Source organism: Oryx dammah, unplaced genomic scaffold (genome assembly GCF_014754425.2).
Source record: "Oryx dammah isolate SB20612 unplaced genomic scaffold, SCBI_Odam_1.1 HiC_scaffold_4, whole genome shotgun sequence".
In the NCBI taxonomy this organism is placed as follows: Eukaryota; Metazoa; Chordata; class Mammalia; order Artiodactyla; family Bovidae; genus Oryx; species Oryx dammah.
Genome location: NW_024070188.1, coordinates 82,649,907 through 82,668,989, shown reverse-complemented (window position 1 = coordinate 82,668,989; position 19,083 = coordinate 82,649,907).

Here is a 19,083-nt window from a genome sequence, read left to right as displayed (position 1 = left end):
CTGCTGCTGCTGCTGCTGCTGCTGCTGCTGCTGCTGCTGCTGCTGCTGAGTCGCTTCAGTCGTGTCCGACTCTGTGCGACCCCATAGACAGCAGCCCCCCAGGCTCCCCCGTCCCTGGGATTCTCCAGGCAAGAACACTGGAGTGGGTTGCCGTTTCCCTCTCCAGTGCATGAAAGTGAAAAGTGAAAGGAAAGTCGCTCAGTCGTGTCCGACTCTTAGTGACCTCATGGACTGCAGCCTACCAGGCTCCTTCATCCATGGGATTTTCCAGGCTAGAGTACTGGAGTCGGGTACCATTGCCTTCTCCGCTCCCTCACTGCAAGAGACTACAAAGTCCACTTCATTCCAGGCCTAGCAACAGTCTCACTGTCTGAAACGTTAAGGTATTATCTATATCAGGGCACGGTGGGGGGCTCCTTTTGATCCAGAGACGCTGCATTTAAGTCACCGGCCTCCCCGTCATCATACAGGATAGTTGAGTAAGAGATAAGAGACAATGAATAGCCCCTAAAGAACCCTGTGATACAAATTTTAATTCAGATACCCTCCCTTACACGACCATCTGGTCTATCACAGAACCATGGTGTTGTCTGGCGGATGTTAGACTCTTAAACTTACTGGAGGAGTCAGATATTTGCATTGGGCTCCCCTTATCCAGCTTCACCAAAACCGTTTATCCCCAAAGGAGGTGTTCTGGAATGAGGTGATTTATAAGAATAAAAGTACAGTATATGCTTAGATGCTTTTGAATTGTGGTGCTGGAGAAGTCTCTTAAGAGTCCCTTAGACAATAAGGAGATCAAACCAGTCAATCCTACAAGGAATCAACCAAATGTTCACTGGAAGGACTGATAACTGAAGCTCCAGTATTTTGGCCACCTGATGCAAAGAACCGACTCTTTGGAAAAGACCCTGTGGCTGGGAACGATTGAGGGCAGGAGGAGAAGGCGACAACAGAGGATGAGACAGTTGGATGGCATCACTGACTCAATGGACAAGAGTTTGAGCAAACTCCAAGAGATAGTGAAGGATAGGGAAGCCTGGCGTGCTGCCGTCCATGGGGGTGCAAAGAGTAAGACAGGACTTAGCAACTGAATGAGAACAAAGTATACTCCAGATGGTCAAAGACCAAAATTTGAAGGGAAAAATGGGCAAAGACATGAGTAGACATTTCACTCAGAAGAACAGCAATGACTGGTAAACAGGAAAGAACTGTTCATGCTCGCTTATAATGGAAATGCCCACTGAAGTGACAAGGCTGTGGAGAAACAGTGCTTATACGTTTTCTGGTGGGAATGGGAAAATGATTCAAGCCCTATGGAGTGCCAGAATTATGTATGCACTCATTCTTAGGTCTTGCAGTTTCAAGTCTAACACTAACCTTACTCTGAAAATACACCTTCACATACAGAAAGAACATGTGGACAAGGTTACTTGTGACAATGTCATCACAAAAGTTTGGAAATAAATGTCCATTAATAGGGAATTGGTTAGACATGATAGATCCACATCATGGAATACAATGCCGCCAGAAAAACAGAATGAGGATGATATCTGTTACTTTGAAATACGTGCCAGGCTATTTGGAAAATTGGAAGCTTGTCCCATAAACTTTAAAAAGAACCCAAAGTTGATAGCACATTAAAATACACTTAACTCTAAGTCACGTTGGTAATGTAACTATGTTGTTACATGAAGAAAAGAATTCCACAGGCCTTCTGGACACAGTACTTTAAGAGAATTATCTGTGGTGGGATGGCTTAGGATAAGAAAAAAAAAAACTGCAAAGGAATCTTCAGTTTCAATCAGATGTTTATAATTAATGGTAATATTGTTTCTGTGGTTTTGAAACTACGTATATTGGGTAATACAAATATTTTAATGTTCTCATGTATAAGACTTTGTAAGAGAAAATGAGATACAAATATAAGATCAAAGAAGTTCGGAAAAAACTTGTAAGGGTCTTCCCTGGTGGCTCAGTGGTAATGAATCTACCTACAATGCAGGAGACCCCCAGGAAGATCCCCTGGAGAAGGGAATGGTCAGCCCACTCCAGTATTCTGGCCTGGAGAATCCCACTGACAGAGGAGCCTGACAGATTACAGTCCATGGGCTCACAAAGAATTGGACACGACTTAGTGACTAAACAGACTGAACACACACAACACATATATTTAAATTGGATACATCAATTTGAGCACATGATTTAAAAAATAGATTTACTACTTTTGTGCCCCAAAAGGGCCTAGGAGCACTGGTCCATGACCAACTGTCCCAGTTTCCCGGAGACTGAGGGGATTTGCCAGGATGTTGCACTTTGTGTTAAAGCAGGAAGTGTCCCAGGCAAGCACAGTGACTAGACACTTCAGAGTAACGCTGAGGGAACCTCGCCTCGTGGCTTCTAAATTCCATTCCCACTAAATAGAATGAGAACTCCATGGAGAATTGGCTAATGCCTGATGGAGCAGGGAAAGTGCAAGATGAATGAGACATTACGTTATGCCTGCATGAAAAGGTGTTGCTTAGTAAAGGTGTGGCTTAGGCTAATAAAGATGTCAACAGGACTTTTAGAACAGGCAAAACTAACTGATAGGGATAGACGTCAAATCCATGCTTGGCTCAGAGTGGAACAGAGCAGGAATTGGTTGGACAGGAACACGGGGGAGTTTTGGGGGTGATGAAAATATTCTAAATCATGATTGCAGTGGTGATAATTCAGTATATAGGGCTTCCCTGGTGGCAGAGTGGTAAATAATCTGCCTGTGATACAGGAAATGAAGGAGATGCAAGTTTGATCCTTGGGTTGGGAAGATCCCCTAGAGAAGGAAATGGCAACCCATTCCAGTATTCTTGCCTGGAAAAATTCCAAGCACAGGAAAGCCTAGCAGGCTACAGTCCATGGGGTCGCAAAGAATCAGACATGCTGAGTGACTGAGCGTGCATGCACAGCTAAGTATGTAAGTTTGTCAATATTCAACAGTACAACGAAAATGGGTGCACTTAATGTAAACTATACCTGATAGAAATTTTATCCTCATTCGTATGTAAATTGTACTTCAGTGATGTGTGGAAATGAAGACCAGCCAAATGAGAAAAGCAAAGTCTTATTTCTTCAGAGTCAGAGTCAAGTCAACCACCATCTCTTGCATTTTGGCAGAGGCAGGCAGAGGAGTGGGAGGGCTTCATTGTGCAAAGAAAGAATGGCTTCAGGTATGCCCTGCTGGAGGCTGTTGGCACAGAGAAGCTGGAAGCAGGTATCTGGAAGCAAGGTTGCCTGTCTGTTTAGGGGTGCTTATTTGGCTTTCTCTGGTTGGTTCTAAGTTGAAAGTGGGGACAAATATTAGAGAAGCTGTTGGTTTTTAAGTAGGTCAGGGCCATTTTGAGCCGATTGTCATACATTATTATTTACCTTCCTGGATTGTTACTTGTGATAGCAGCCTGACTTCCTCCAACTGTGACTTACAGCAGGCTGGCTTCTGGGGCTGGTTATCAGAGATAAGGGGATTGGTTTCCCGGGGCAGGCGGCTGCAGGTTGTGGGTCAGAGTTTCTTTTTTCATATTTGGTCAGGCCATGTCCTTTGGTATATTCAATCTTCAGAAGTAAATTTTTAAAAGACACAGGAACTAGCTTGAAGAATCTCCCACGGGCCAAGTTTAAGGCAAATTTAGCATCAGGTGAAGACTACAGGGACTTCTCTGGTGGTCCAGTGGCTAAGACTGCATTCCCAATGCTGGGGGAGCCAGTTTAGAGCCAGGTCAGGAAACTAGATCCCACATGCCACAACTGAAGATCCCTGATGCCAGGACAAAGATCAAACAAAGATCCTGCCTACCACACCCAAGACCCTATGTAACCAGATGAATGAATGAACAATAAAAGAAAATGACTGGAATTGATTGTAAGTACTGAACAAATAAAAATCTATGACTCTGAAGTTACACTTGATAAGAGACAAAGGGGGTGGGGGCTGGTTTTCCATCACTGGAAATGACTTACACCAGCTTCTTATGAAAATTAGTTATTAAAAGTAAAAATAGTACTTGCCCTGCCTTTTTTTTTTTTTTTTTAAGGACTAGTGTGGTTCACTCTGGGTGGATGAGAAGAAACTCTTCTTTACAATAGGGTACTAGCAAATAAATATAAATGAGGTAATCAGGAGATAACTGTTATGCAGTAAAGAAATCTTTGGGGACTCCCCTGGTGGTCCAGTGGCTAAGATTTTGCACTCCCAATGCAGGGGGCTCAGGCTCCATCCCTGGTCAGGAAACTGGATCCTACATGCCACAGCTAAGACCTGGCACAGCCAAATAAATTTTTAAAAATAAGTGTTAAAAAAAGAAATGATTCAGGAAAGATCATCAATGGACTTTAAAACCTTTATGTGTTGACAGGACTTCCCTCTGCAAATCGTGGCTAATTCCTGGCCATATTCCAGTCAGATGAGGCAGGTGCATTCCCACTTTAAACAGGGGACCATTTCTTCTGTGAAGTTAGAGCTCAAGTGCCCAGGTCAGGGCCTGCTGCATTATTGATGCTCAGGTGTACTTTTGTTGACTGAATGAAACTGCATGTCATTAAAACAATCTTCTCTTGTGTTACTTTGGTGGTATCTCTCAAAGTCTAGATCAAGAACAGCAGGATCTGAGCCTTCCCTGGTGGTCCAGTGCTTAAGGATCTACCTGCCAATGCAGAGGATTCAGGTTTGATCCCTGGTCAGGGAACTAAGATCCCACGTGCTGCAGAGCAACCCAGCCTGTGCGTCACAGCTGGAGGTCTGAGAACCACAATGAAGAGCCCACACAAAGCAATGAAGACCCAATGGAACAACAAAAAAAGGTCCAAATTAAAAAAAAATTTTTTTTGGTCATGCCAAGTAGTATATGCAGGATCTTAGTTCCCTGACCAGGGATTGAGCCTGAAGTGCAGAGTCTTAACCATTGGCCCACCAGGGAGGTCCCAGGAAAAAATTTTAAATTTTTCTGAAGGTAAAGCACTTGCATTCATGGAATAAGAATTTGAATCTTGTGTCTTTAAAACCAGCTGAAAAATTTCCTCCCACATTCAGCCTTAATGAGATATATAACTGACAGATAAAACGGTAAGATTTAAAAAAAAAATAAAGCCTTTAGACGACAGATTGTTGGGAAATAGGAGGATTCATGAGGCTCGGAAGGATCACCTCACAGGTGATCTAGTTGCAAAAGGAACGCGCTTGTATAGTGGTGCCACCTGGTGGTCACCGCCTGAACTGGTCAAATTCTGAATCTGAAATGGTGGGACAAGCTCCAATTTACAGGAAACACAGGAGAAAGAGTAGTGGTAGTACAAGTTTAACGGTGCTACCAAATTAATTATTCCCCCAAAAAAAACCTTTGTGAAACGATAAACAATTTTTTATTGAGCACCCCAGTTAAACCTAGTGAAGTGTCACTATGCAGCCAGTTTCAAGCTGCAATTTCAAATGAGATGTCGAAGAATGAAGAAGGTTGAGTGAGTCAGTGAAAGTCGCTTAGTCGTGTCCGACTCTCTGCGACCCCGTGGACTATACAATCCATGGAATTCTCCAGGCCAGAAGACTGGCACAGGTACCCTTTCCCTTCTCCAGCAGATCTTCCCATCCCAGGGATCAGACCCAGGTCTCCTGGGTTGCAGGCAGATTCTTTACCTACTGAGCCACAAGGGAAGTCCATGAAGAAAGTTACTTACATATTATTGTTTTAAATGGCACATGTGATCGATTTAGATTGGTTTAAGTAAAGTGGTCACTTCTTTCCCATCAGACTACTACTCAGCCCATAACCTAGAACCCTCCTACTTTGATTTTAGTTCACTTCAGTTCAGTCGCTCAGTCGTGTCCAACTCTCTGCAACCCCGTGAATCGCAGCACGCCAGGCCTCCCCGTCCATCACCAACTCCCGGAGTTCACTCAGATTCACGTCCATCGAGTCAGTGATGCCATCCAGCCATCTCATCCTCTGTCGTCCCCTTCTCCTCCTGCCCCCAACCCCTCCCAGCATCAGAGTCTTTTCCAATGAGTCAACTCTTCGCATAAGGTGGCCAAAGTACTGGAGTTTCAGCTTTAGCATCATTCCTTCCAAAGAAACCCCAGGGCTGATCTCCTTCAGAATGGACTGGTTGGATCTCCTTGCAGTCCAAGAGACTCTCAAGGGTCTTCTCCAACACCACAGTTCAAACGCATCAATTCTTCGGTGCTCAGCTTTCTTCACAGTCCAACTCTCACATCCATACATGACCATTGAAAAAACAATAGCCTTGACTAGAGGGACCTTTGTTGGCAAAGTAATGTCTCTGCTTTTGAATATACTATCTAGGTTGGTCATAACTTTTCTTCCAAGGAGTAAGCGTCTTTTAATTTCATGGTTGCAGTCACCATCTGCAGTGATTTTGGAGCCCCCCCCCCAAATAAAGTCTGACACTGTTTCCACTGTTTCCCCATCTATTTCCCATGAAGTGATAGGACCAGAGGCCATGATCTTCATTTTCTGAGTTGGCTTTAAGCCAACTTTTTCACTCTCCTCTCTTACTTTCATCAAGAGGCTTTTTAGCTCCTCTTCACTTTCTGCCATAAGGGTGTTGTCATCTGCATATCTGAGGTTATTGATATTTCTCCCGGCAATCTTGATTCCAGCTTCTGTTTCTTCCAGTCCAGCGTTTCTTATGATGTACTCTGCATAGAAGTTAAATAAGCAGGCTGACAATATACAGCCTTGACGTACTCCTTTTCCTATTTGGAAACAGTCTGTTGTTCCATGTCCACTTCTAACTGTTGCTTCCTGACCTGCATACAGATGTCTCAAGAGGCAGGTCAGGTGGTCTGGTATTCCCATCTCTTTCAGAATTTTCCACAGTTCATTGTGATCCACACAGTCAAAGGCTTTGGCATAGTCAATAAAGCAGAAATAGATGTTTTTCTGGAACTCTCTTGCTTTTTTGATTATCCAGCGGATGTTGGCAATTTGATCTCTGGTTCCTCTGCCTTTTCTAAAACCAGCTTGAACGTCAGGGAGTTCACAGTTCACGTATTGCTGAAGCCTGGCTTGGAGAATTTTGAGTATTACTTTACTAGCATGTGAGATGAGTGCAGTTGTGCAGTAGTTTGAGCATTCTTTGGCATTGCCTTTCTTTGGGATTGGAATGAAAACTGACCTTTTCCAGTCCTGTGGCCACTGCTGAGTTTTCCAAATTTGCTGGCATATTGAGTGCAGCACTTTCACAGCATCATCTTTCAGGATTTGAAATAGCTCAACTGGAATTCCATCACCTCCACTAGCTTTGTTCATAGTGATGCTTTCTAAGGCCCACTTGACTTCCCATTCCAGGATGTCTGGCTCTAGGTGAGTGATCACACCATCGTGATTATCTGGGTCATGAAGATCTTTTTTGTACAGTTCTTCTGTGTATTCTTGCCACCTCTTCTTAATATCTTCTGCTTCTGTTAGGTCCATACCATTTCTGTCCTTTATCGAGCCCATCTTTGCATGAAATGTTCCCTTGGTATCTCTAATTTTCTTGAAGAGATCTCTAGTCTTTCCCCTTCTGTAGTTTTCCTCTATTTCTTTGCACTGATCACTGAGGAAGGCTTTCTTATCTCTTCTTGCTATTCTTTGGAACTCTGCATTCAGATGGTTATATCTTTCCTTTTCTCCCTTGCTTTTCACTTCTCTTCTTTTCACAGCTATTTGTAAGGCCTCCCCAGACAGCCATTTTGCTTTTTTGCATTTCTTTTCCATAGGGATGGTCTTGATCCCTGTCTCCTGTACAATGTCATGAGCCTCATTCCATAGTTCATCAGGCACTCTATCTATCAGATCTAGGCCCTTAAATCAATGTTTCACTTCCACTGTATAATCATAAGGGATTTGATTTAGGTCATACCTGAATGGTCTAGTGGTTTTCCCTACTTTCTTCAATTTCAGTCTGAATTTGGCAATAAGGAGTTCATGATCTGAGCCACAGTCCGCTTCTGGTCTTGTTTTTGTTGACAGTATAGAGCTTCTCCATCTTTGGCTACAAAGAATGTAATCAACCTGATTTCGGTGTTGACCATCTGGTGATGTCCATGTGTAGAGTCTTCTCTTGTGTTGTTGGAAGAGGGTGTTTGCTATGACCAGTGCATTTTCTCAGCAAAACTCTATTCGTCTTTGCCCTGCTTCATTCCGCATTCCAAGGCCAAATTTCCCTGTTACTCCAGGTGTTTCTTGACTTCTACTTTTGCATTCCAGTCCCCTGTAATGAAAAGGACATCTTTTTGGAGTGTTAATTCTAAAAGGTCTTGTAGGTCTTCATAGAACCGTTCAACTTCAGCTTCTTCAGCGTTACTAGTTGGGGCATAGACTTGGATTACTGTAATAATGAATGGTTTGCCTTGGAGACGAACAGGATTGCATCCAACTACTGCATTTCGGACTCTTTTGTTGACCATGATGGCTACTCATTTCTTCTGAAGGATTCCTGCCCACAGTAGTAGATATAATGGTCATCTGAGTTAAATTCAGCCATTCCAGTCCATTTTAGTTCGCTGATTCCTAGAATGTCAACGTTCACTCTTGCCATCTCTTGTTTGACCACTTCCAATTTGCCCCACGCCCGAGGCCAGGGACGGCGGCCGGGAGGAGCTACCCCACGTCCAAGGAGTGGTGGCTGCGCGGATGCAGGAGGGCTGAGAGGAGCTATTCCACCTTCAAGGTCAGGTGGGGCGGCAGTGAGGAGATACCCCTGTCCAAGATAAGGAGCAGCGGCTGAGCTTTGCTGGAGCAGCCGTGAAGAGATACCCCAGTCCCAAGGTAAGAGAAACCCAAGTAAGACGGTAGGTGTTGCAAGAGGGCATCAGAGGGCAGACACACTGAAACCCTACTCACAGAAAACTAGTCAATCTAATCACACTAAGACCACTAGTTCTTGTCTAACTCAATGAAACTAAGCCATGCCTGCGGGGCCACCCAAGATGGGCAGGTCATGGTGAAGAGGTCTGACAGAATGTGGTCCACTGGAGAAGGGAATGGCAAACCACTTCAGGATTCTTGCCTTGAGAACCCCATGAACAGTATGAAAAGGCGAAATGATAGGATACCAAAAGAGGAACTCCCCAGGTCATTAGGTGCCCAATATGCTACTGGAGATCAGTAGAGAAGTAACTCCAGAAAGAATGAAGGGATGGAGCCAAAGCAAAAACAACACTTTGATTTAGGAGCCACCTAATAAAGTATTAATAGGGAAACCAGAAGAAGAAATGGAAAAGGTATTTGTGGGACTTCCCTGGTGGTCCACTAGCTAAGACTCTGCAGTCCCGATGCACGTGGCCAGGGTTCCATCCCTGGTCAGGGAACTAGATCCCACATGCTGCTTGCCTCAAATAAAAGATCCCTTCTTCTACAACTGAGACCCGGTGCAGCCAAATAAATAAATCAATATTATATGGAAAGGGTATTTGCAGTAAGTGTGGCTTTTTATCTTTGCACCCAAGAAGTCTAGGGAGCCTGGAGATGGGCAGAGTTAGTCCTTGGAGAAGTAGCAGTGGCGATTCGCAGAAGCGCTCCTGAGCGCAGAGCTCACGTGGCCTTCACCATGGGCACATCATGCTCTTCCGTGAGTCAGTTCCTTAGCTTCGCCCATCCTTTCTGTCTTCAGTGTTCTTTCCACTCCTCTTTAGCAGATTATCTGCCATTCCTCACTAGCAATCAGTGTTAAACACCTTATTTACTTTAACTAATTGTGCACTCAAATATAGAGCTTTGTGGTTTTACACCTAGAGGAGCTAAACCAAGCTTTGTAGATGAATTTTCTAAGCTAGTGGGTTCTACATTGGCCTGCTCACAATTTTTCTGTGAGCTGCATTGCAGTATGCCAACCCAATCTAATCCTTCAGTCTTAGTCAACACATTTTGTAACCACCATTAAAGCTAATGATATTTAGTCTTCATTGTCTTTGCAGATCATAAAGAACTCCGCTGGTATTCCTATATATATATACTAATTAGGTTTCTATCATATTTTTTTACTAGTACAGCTTTTCAAATTCTATTTCATTGTACCTATCTCCTTGAACGTAATGCTGAATGCTTTTCCAGGCTTTGCTTCCTTGTATTGATTTGAATCAACATATTTGTCATATAGGGCTTCCCTAGTGGCTTAGATGGTAAAGAATCTGCCTGCAATTCAGGAGGTCCAGGTTTGATCCCTGGGTTGGGAAGATCCCCTGCAGAAAGAAACGGCAACCCAGTCCAGTATCCTTGCCTGGAGAATTTCATGGACAGAGGGGCCTGGTGAGCTACAGTCCACAGGGTAGCAAAGAATTGGACATGACTGAGCGACTAACACTTTCACTTTATTTTGTCATATACCCTAGAAATATTTATTAGATACCTGCCACTATTGTACTAGGTACACAGTCTTCCAAGGAAATTTTTATCTTTGAAATAGTGGCTATACAGTTGGGTTTTAGTCATTCTGAATCCTTGGTGGGAGCCAGGAGCAGAGATATTAGAGGCAGGGGGAACTCAGACTCACTTGTTCTTGGAAACAGGCTTGTCTAGTTACGGGGAAATCTCTTCATTAGGAAAAATAAAGGCGGCCCTTGGAGTTGATTTCCCTGCCTTGCTCTCCATTCGTCGTAAGTAACAGTACTTTCTGAAAAGGATTCAACGTGCCAGCACGATTAAGCAGCCTCCTCCTGACCCCCACGAGGGTACCAGGGCACCTCTGCTGGGAGCCGTGTTCTCCTTCCTGCTCTCGGCCCCCAGACCGTGTTCGAGTCGTGATACCTTCAGCCCATGGGTGAACGATCATTGGTATGAGCCCAGGGTTTCTTAATGGCACTGCTATTGGTATTTTGAGTAAGACAAATCTTGTTTGATGTGTAGAAGGGTTCTGTGCATTTTAGAACATTTAGCATCCTTAAACTAATCCATGACATGCCAGTAGCACCTCTTTGTTTTTTAACTGTGATGACCAAAAGTGCCCCTTCTATATTTCCAGTACCTCCAGAGGAGCAGGGTGCCCCTGCTAAGAACCCGTCAGTTGTGGGCACTGTGGTCTTCATAAAACAGTGACACCTGCTTTCTTGCAGGCAGACGTGGCCAGTTGACCAGTTCTGGCCAAGACCAGAAGATGACTTCTGGGGCTTCCGAGAAAGACTTTGCCCTCTGACAAGAGAGATGAGTCTGAGGAGAAAAAGTGTCCGTTCCCCCCTCCACCCCCGCCCCACGCCACCTTCCTTCTCACAACAGGCTGGGAGGGGCCGCGATGCCTGCCTCTGTAGAAACGTCTTATGACCCTGAGCCTGAGGGCCAAGTGGGAGAACAGGGTGGAAAGTCCCTGGATCCTGGATGACGTTGGTGAGCTGCCAAACTAAAGCAGGGGCTGCCAGCCAACGGGCTTTCCATGAAGTAAAATGAAAATCTCCTGAATGTTTTAAACCCCTGTCCGTCAGGATTCCTGTTACCCATTGCAAAACACATGCTGACTTACACAGAGAAAAAGGGCATTTGCATGATAAACAAGTTAAAGAAAAGGGAAAGTTACCAACAAAGTAGGGTTTTCTCAGGATAAAAATATGTATGTGTGTATATGTATATACATACCTATATGTATATAATAATTCCTTTATATATATAATATATATAAGATGATACAGGAATTCACTTGTAGAGAGCCGACTATTCAAAGTCTTAAGATATGAACTGTGTTTCCTTTACCCACGCATCAAAATAATTGACCTTCCTGAAGCATTTTGCTTTATTATTGTTGTTTTGACAGCACGTTATGACTACAAGTCATTGTTCAGCAGTGTGGTAAAGCAGACGTTTAAATCCCATTATTCACTTTCAAAAAATCAAACTCATACGGACCCCAGTACATTAAAAATATAAGAGGCTTGGAGAACCTTATTTCCAGAACTTTTCAAAATAGTATTCTGTTTAGTCTCACCAACTGGGTTTAACCTATGGGAGCAATAGATAAATTCTGTTGGGTCAAACACTCAGTGAAACCTCTTCGAAGATTCTTTGCCAACTGAGCTACCACAGAACCCCAGTTTTGAAAAAGGAAAGATTTATTTCCTTTTTAGATTAAAGACCTACCAGCTCAGGAGACAGTCCACATGGACACCATATGCCTGATTCCCCAGGACAAACCGCCAATCTATTCTTCTGTCAGGACAATCGTGCTGGACTCTGGGCAGTTGTTCTAATACTGACCGTGCTGACCACCTGCTACAGAGGGCTGATAGGACCAATATCAGATTTATTTTCATTGCTCTTTCCTGCCTTTATTAACCTCTGAACTATTCTCCTGCGTCCCACTCATCTGTGTCTGCCAGTCAAGTCCAGACCTTCATATTTTCTCCTAGTTGGTTCCCAGACACCCATCAAAAACCATCTTGCTTTTCTAATAGAATTGAGCAAGGGTTCATGTGGCCACAGTGCAGAAAGCCAAATTCTAGCAGAGGGTGTTTGCAGCAATGTAAGGGTTAATTTGCAAGGAATCAGGCAAGGGAGTGGGAGACAAGCCTCAGATCCACTCCACCGTGGTCTGTGAGTTAGGGGTGTTTTAAAGAAACCCGGGTTAATCGTCATCTTGTGACATTTCTCTCTCTCTTTTTTTTTTTGGTCACACTGTGAGGCATTTGGGATCTTAGCCCCCCTGACTTGGGATGGACCCTGCACCCCTTGTGCTGGACGGAATCTTAACCATTGGACCACCAGGGACGTCCCTCTTGTGACATTTCTAAATCGTGGTTTTGGAGATCAGAATGTTTACCATTCTCTGACCAGGTGGTCCATGGCTCCAGGGTCTGTGAACTCACCTTGCCCCAGAGAGACAACCCGAGTGTGTCCATCAGTGACGAGATCTACAACAGCAGATACGCTACCACTTTAATGATGTCATCGACACAACCATCTCAGCCATCTGACTCTGGTTGGTTAGCATTTGGTCAGCACAGGATTGAGATTAGAGGAGACAAAGAAATTGAGGGCAGAGGAGACAAGCAAGGCAATCAAGGTTTGGATAGAGGTTAATCGTGAACTCAGCAAGAGAAGTCAGTTTTCGGGAGATTTGGTCTACAATTCCAGGAGAGTTCCATCCCTGGGGAAATGGAGTAGACACACATTTCCATGTTACTCTCGGTAAGCACAACTAAAAACCCCAGATGTTGCATGTGAATCAACCACAGTCAGACACATTGGTTGGGGATCTCAGGACCCTTGGCTTTGCTTTGACTTCATAAACCCCAGGGGCTTCCCAGGTGGCGCTAGTGGTAAAGAATCCACCTGCCAATGCAGGAGATGCAAGAGATGGGGGTTTGATCCCTGGGTCAGGAAGATTCCCCTGGAGAGGGAAATGGCAACCCACACCAATATTCTTGCCTGGAGAATCCCCTTGGGCAGAGGATCCTGGTGGGCTACAGTCCATGGGGTTGCAAAGAATCGGACTTGACTGAGTACACACAAACACACATAAACCCCAGAAGCAGGCACACTGGAAAGTATAGACAAAGCATGCCCCCTTCAACCTCCAACAAAAGCCTGTTCCCTGTAACCAGGACCTGGGAAGGGGCAGCCCAGCAAGACAGAGACCCTGTGGACAGCAACCACTCTCTCCGCCATTCACTCCTGAACAGGCTTCTGATCTGAACCCCGACAAGCCTGGATGTGGTTAACTGGAGTCGCACCAGGGCTGGCTTACCCCAACACCTGGGCACTGGAATCAGTCATCTGATACAATTTTTCAAAGGACTGCAGAACAGGAAATGCTTCAGAGTTTTCTGGGAAAGAGCACCACCTAGTGAGGAACCAGAAGCAAAAATGGAAATACTGTGCCTCCAAGCCCTCTGGTCAGAGCCAAGTCAAGGCCAAGTCACTACCCAGGCCCAGCCAGGGCGGGCGCAGTTGGGTGCGTGCAGTCAGGAGAAGGGACTGGTGAAGCCCAGATGGAATGTGCTAGAATGTTCCAGTTCAAAGCCGGGCTCATCCCTCTTAGGACGGGGAAAGTCTGAATGGGACTCGTCACCCGGTGGGGGACTCAGGGAAGCTCAAGGTCTGGCTGGGTTTCTGGAGAGAAAAAGAATACGGGGGTGAGGGGAGGGTATAGGCAGAAAGAGAGCTGGGAAACTGTTCCTAATGCTCTGCTGGATGTTTCCACATGGCGTTTCTTTATTCCTCACAGCCAGACATCTAGCGCTTGTGCTTGTCCCATTTCACAGGTGGGACAGCTGAGGCACAGAGAGTCAATAATTAACACCGATATCGAGGGGTGACCAGCTTGGATGAATTTAAGTTGATTTCAGAGTCCACCTGAACCTACGCAACAGGCTTCCCTTTAGGGACATATGCAAAAATAGAAACCATTAGCAAAGTAATAGCCCAGCTACTGCAAAGCATGTAACTCAGTTCAGTTCAGCTGCTCAGTCGTGTCCAACTCTCCGATCCCATGGACGCCAGGCCTCCCTGTCCATCACCAACTCCCATAGTTTACTCAAACTCATGTCCATCGAGTTGGTGATGCCATCCAACCATCTCATCCTCTGTCATCCCCTTCTCTTCTTGGCCTCAATCTTTCCCAGCATCAGGGTCTTTTCTAAGTAGTCAGCTCTTCGCATCAGGCAGCCAAAGTATTGGAGTTTCAGCTTCAGCATCAGTCCTTCCAATGAACGTTCAGGACTGATCTCCTTTAGGATGGACTGGTTGGATCTCCTTGCAGTCCAACGGACTCTCAAGAGTCCTCTCCAACACCACAGTTCAAAAGCATCAGTTCTTCGGTGCTCAGCTTTCTTTATAGTCCAACTCTCACATCCATACGTAACTACTGGAAAAACCATAGCCTTGACTAGACGGACCTGTGTTGGATGTTTAACTTCATCAGGCGGATATTATGATGAAGTTCCCCAAACTTGGAAATTCCTTATGTTCTGCCTGTAAACCCTTGAGCTGAATAATAAGCCTCCCTCTCAGTAGGAGAAACCTTAGATACAGAGGAAGGTTTTCTTTTTGCTCCCTAGGAAATAAATGCTGAATATAGCCAAACAATCCAGTAAGTTTGAGTCATGCTTCTGTCCCACTGGAGGAATAGCCGCATGGTAGTGAGAGCAGGTTTGGGTATGAGGCAAGGTAAGAGGGGTTGCAGTGGCCCCAGTCTTTTTTTTCTTTAAGTATTTACTTATTTATTTAATTTTCGGCTACACTGGGTCTTGGTTGCTGCACGCAGGCTTTCTCTAGTCGTGGTGCGTGGGCTTCGCATTGCGGTGGCTTCCCTTGTTGTGGAGGCCAGAGTGCAGCCTCAATGGTTGTGGGGCACAGGCTCAGTTGCTCCGTGGCATGTGGGATCTTCCCAGACCAGGGATCGAACCCATGTCCACTGCATTAGCAGCCAGATTCTTAACCACTGGACTACCAGGAGAGTCCCCCAGAGTCTTCATTAATGAGGAACACTAGGCTGTCCAAGGCTATGTCCAGAAAGCACGGGAAACGGAGATGTGTTTAGATGAACAAGTGTTGTCAGAGGCCCATTCTAGGAGCAGAGCTGAGGGGGAGACATGTGGTGGTACCCACTAGTTACATCCAAGTAGGGCCCAGGCAGAAGTGCCGATGCTGAGAAGAGGACCAAGCCTCTAGATGAAGGGGACGGGTGAGGGTAAGAAGCATTTACAGGCCTCTGACACTGGAAACAGCGAATGAACAATACGTACATGATCAAAGCCTGCAGATCCATGTGCTTGCTCCATATAGGAAGGCATTAGAAAGAGGCAAGAATTTAATAAGTTTTTACAGGATAAACCATGGTATGACTTTGACCTAGGTATTTATCTACACTCCACCATGTACTTGGCTTCAGCCTTGGCCTTTGGAAAACTGGAGTCAAGAGCTGTCTACAGGATCATTTGGGCCATCCCTGACCTCGTGCGGGAGGAGTGATTGTGTAAGAGCTTAGATTACCACCATATTCAACTGCAGTAATGACATTGGTCATATTACCAAGGCGTGTTTTTCAGATTAATTTCAAACTCTAGCGAGTGCCTAGATGTGGCGTGGGCTGACAATCATCCTAGGTTCTGTGTTCACTGAAATTTTATCAGTCAGTTGTATAAACTTATATTCATTATATAAGAATGTTAAAGGAGCTAAATACAAATCCTTTATTTATTATCATTGCTTAAATTCTAATAAACATTTACTGACTCAAGAGAATATAATTGTCTTCCTAAAGTTACCTACTTCATACTCAATATTCTTTTTTAAAAAAAAGATTTATTTATTTATTTTTGGCTGCACTGGGTCTTCGTTGCCGTGTAGGCTTTCCTCTAGTTTTGGTGAGCGGGGCTACTCTTCCTTGTGATGTCTTCTCTTGTTTCGGAGCACCAGCTCTAGAGCAGAGGCTCAGTAACTGTGGTTCAGAGGCTTAGTTGCTCTGAGGCATGTGGAATCTTCCCCGAGCCAGGGATCCAACTGGTGTCCCCTGTGTTGGCGGGCAGATTCTTATCCACTGTACCACCAGGGAAATCCTGCTTGTCTTAATAAGAGGATAATTTTATTTATTTTTAATAAAACCGGATTTATTCTTGAATTTAAAAGGTTCATTCTGTGAGGGTGCTGTTTGTCTTTGATCAAACTTTGATCATAACAATTGGCTAATTTAGGCATTCAACTGAAGTGCACACTGGTTGCATTACTCAGATCTTTAGAATGTGACTAGTAGAATTATCATCATATTTCTTGGTATCCTGTGAATATTAATCGCATCCTTTTTATTTATCAAATATATGTTTTTAAAGTCTTTATTGAATTTGTTACATTATCACTTCTGTTTTATGTTTTGGTTTTTTAGCTGCGAGGCATGTGGGATCTTCGGTCCTCGACCAGGGATCGAACCTGTGTCCCCTACATGGGAAGTCTTACCCATGGGACCACCAGAGAAGTTCCTTAACTGACATCTTCACATTTATTACACCTTAATATGTATATTTGTGTGTGTGACAGTCACCTGTTAGACACTCATCAAGCCCATTTCCTCCTCTTCCTCGTCACGGAAGTCAGCTACTTGGTTCTGCTTCTCTTACAGTCAGACACAGCTGCAAGACTGAATTCCAGAAAATGGTTTGTGGGCAGGGGATGTATGGCATTTCCAGGCTGGGCCGGTTAACACCTTTCTCATTCTCTTTCTCACCTGCCCACCAATGGAGAGGAGGCCGGGGACACGAACCCTGAAATATACACACCAATGCTGGAATATACAATGTCAACCCTGGGGAAGTGGGAGCTTGTCTGTCAGAGCAGCTACTCTTACTAATACTTTTCTAAAGGAATTGGTGAAAAGTTTGAAAACAACTCAGGAAGCCATTAAATGTCTAGAAGAATCTAAGTTGTAATTTTGCACAAAGCAAAAGTTGCTCAGTCGTGTCCGACTCTTTGCAATCCCATGGGCTGTAGCCTGCCTGGCTCTTCCGTCCATGGCATAATTCAGGCAAGAATACTGGAGTGGTTTGCCATTCCCTTCTCCAGAGGATCTTCCAGACCTGGTGATCAGAATGCAGAGCTCCTGCACTGCAGGCAGATCCTTTACCATCCGAGCCACCATTCTCCTTTCTAAATTCTAAGGTCATATTTGGACTGATTGGAGATAGTCATTTTTTTCCCTTTCTTATTGTGCACCGTACCGTGTGGAATCTTATTTCCCTAACCAGGGAATCAAACCCATGCTTCCTGCATTGCAAGCTGGAGTCTTAACCACTAGACTGCTGGGGAAATCCCTGGGATGGATACTCTTAGGCAAAAGGCTGGCATGAGCAAAGTTTCTTCTCTAAAATCCCCACCAAAATTATTCATGGGAAAAATATCCAAATTAGAGCTGGAAATGTGGAGGTCACTCGAAGATCCTCTAGAAACATGGGAGGATTTCTGGTCAATGTAGCAGTACATTGAGTACTGCTCAGTGTTCGAGTACTCAAAACATTGAGCAACAATGACTCATAGGATGTGGTAATAAAGTGACTTTCTTTTTGTCCCCAGCTGTGTCATTATATTGGCCTGCGGGGCTTGATCTTTTCTTTGCCCCTGGACCAAAATGCCGGCCCCACTGCCATTTTTTTAAAAAAACTTCTTAGATAATAAAAAGTCGTATAATCATTTTAAGTCAGAACACAGGCACAATCTTTCTCTCCCTTCTTTATTGGAGTATAATTGCTTTATAATGTTGTGTTAGTTTCTGCTCTACAATGAAGTGGATCATTGTATGTGTACATACATCTCCTCCGTCATGAACCTCCCTTCCACCCGCTCCATCTACCCCTAGGTCATCAGAGAGCACGAGCTAAGCTCGCTATGGTATACAGCAGCTCCCCATCAGCTATCTGTTTTACACACAGTAGTGTATATATTCGGAGAAGGCAATGGCACCCCACTCCAGTACTCTTGCCTGGGAAATCCCATGGACGGAGGAGCCTGGTGGGCTACAGTCCATGGGGTCACTAAGAGTTGGACACGACTGAGCGACTTCACTTTTACTTTTCACTTTCATGCATTGGAGAAGGAAATGGCAACACACTCCAGTGTTCTTGCCTGGAGAATCTCAGGGACAGAGGAGCCTGGTGGGCTGCCATCTATGGGGTCGCACAGAGTCGGACACGATGATGGCGACTCAGCAGCAGCAGCAGCAGCAGCAGTGTATATATTGTCAGTCTTACTCTCCCAATCTGTCTCACCCTCCTCTTCCCCCTCTGTGTCCACATATCCATTCTCTACGTCTGTGTCTCTTTTCCTGATCTGCCAATAAGCTTATCCGTATCATCTTTCTAGATTCCTTATACGTTATCGTACGATATTTTGTGTTTCTCTTTCTGACTTACTTTCCTCTGTATGACAGACTCTAGGTACATCCACATCACTACAGGTGATCCAATTTCAGTCCTCTTTATAGCTGAGTAAAATTCCATTGTATATATATGTACCACATCTTCTTTATCCATGCATCTGTCGATGGACATCTAGGTTGCTTCCGTGTCCTGGCTATTGTAAACAGTGCTGCAGTGAACACTGGGGTACACGTGTCTTTTTGAATTACAGCTTTCTCGGT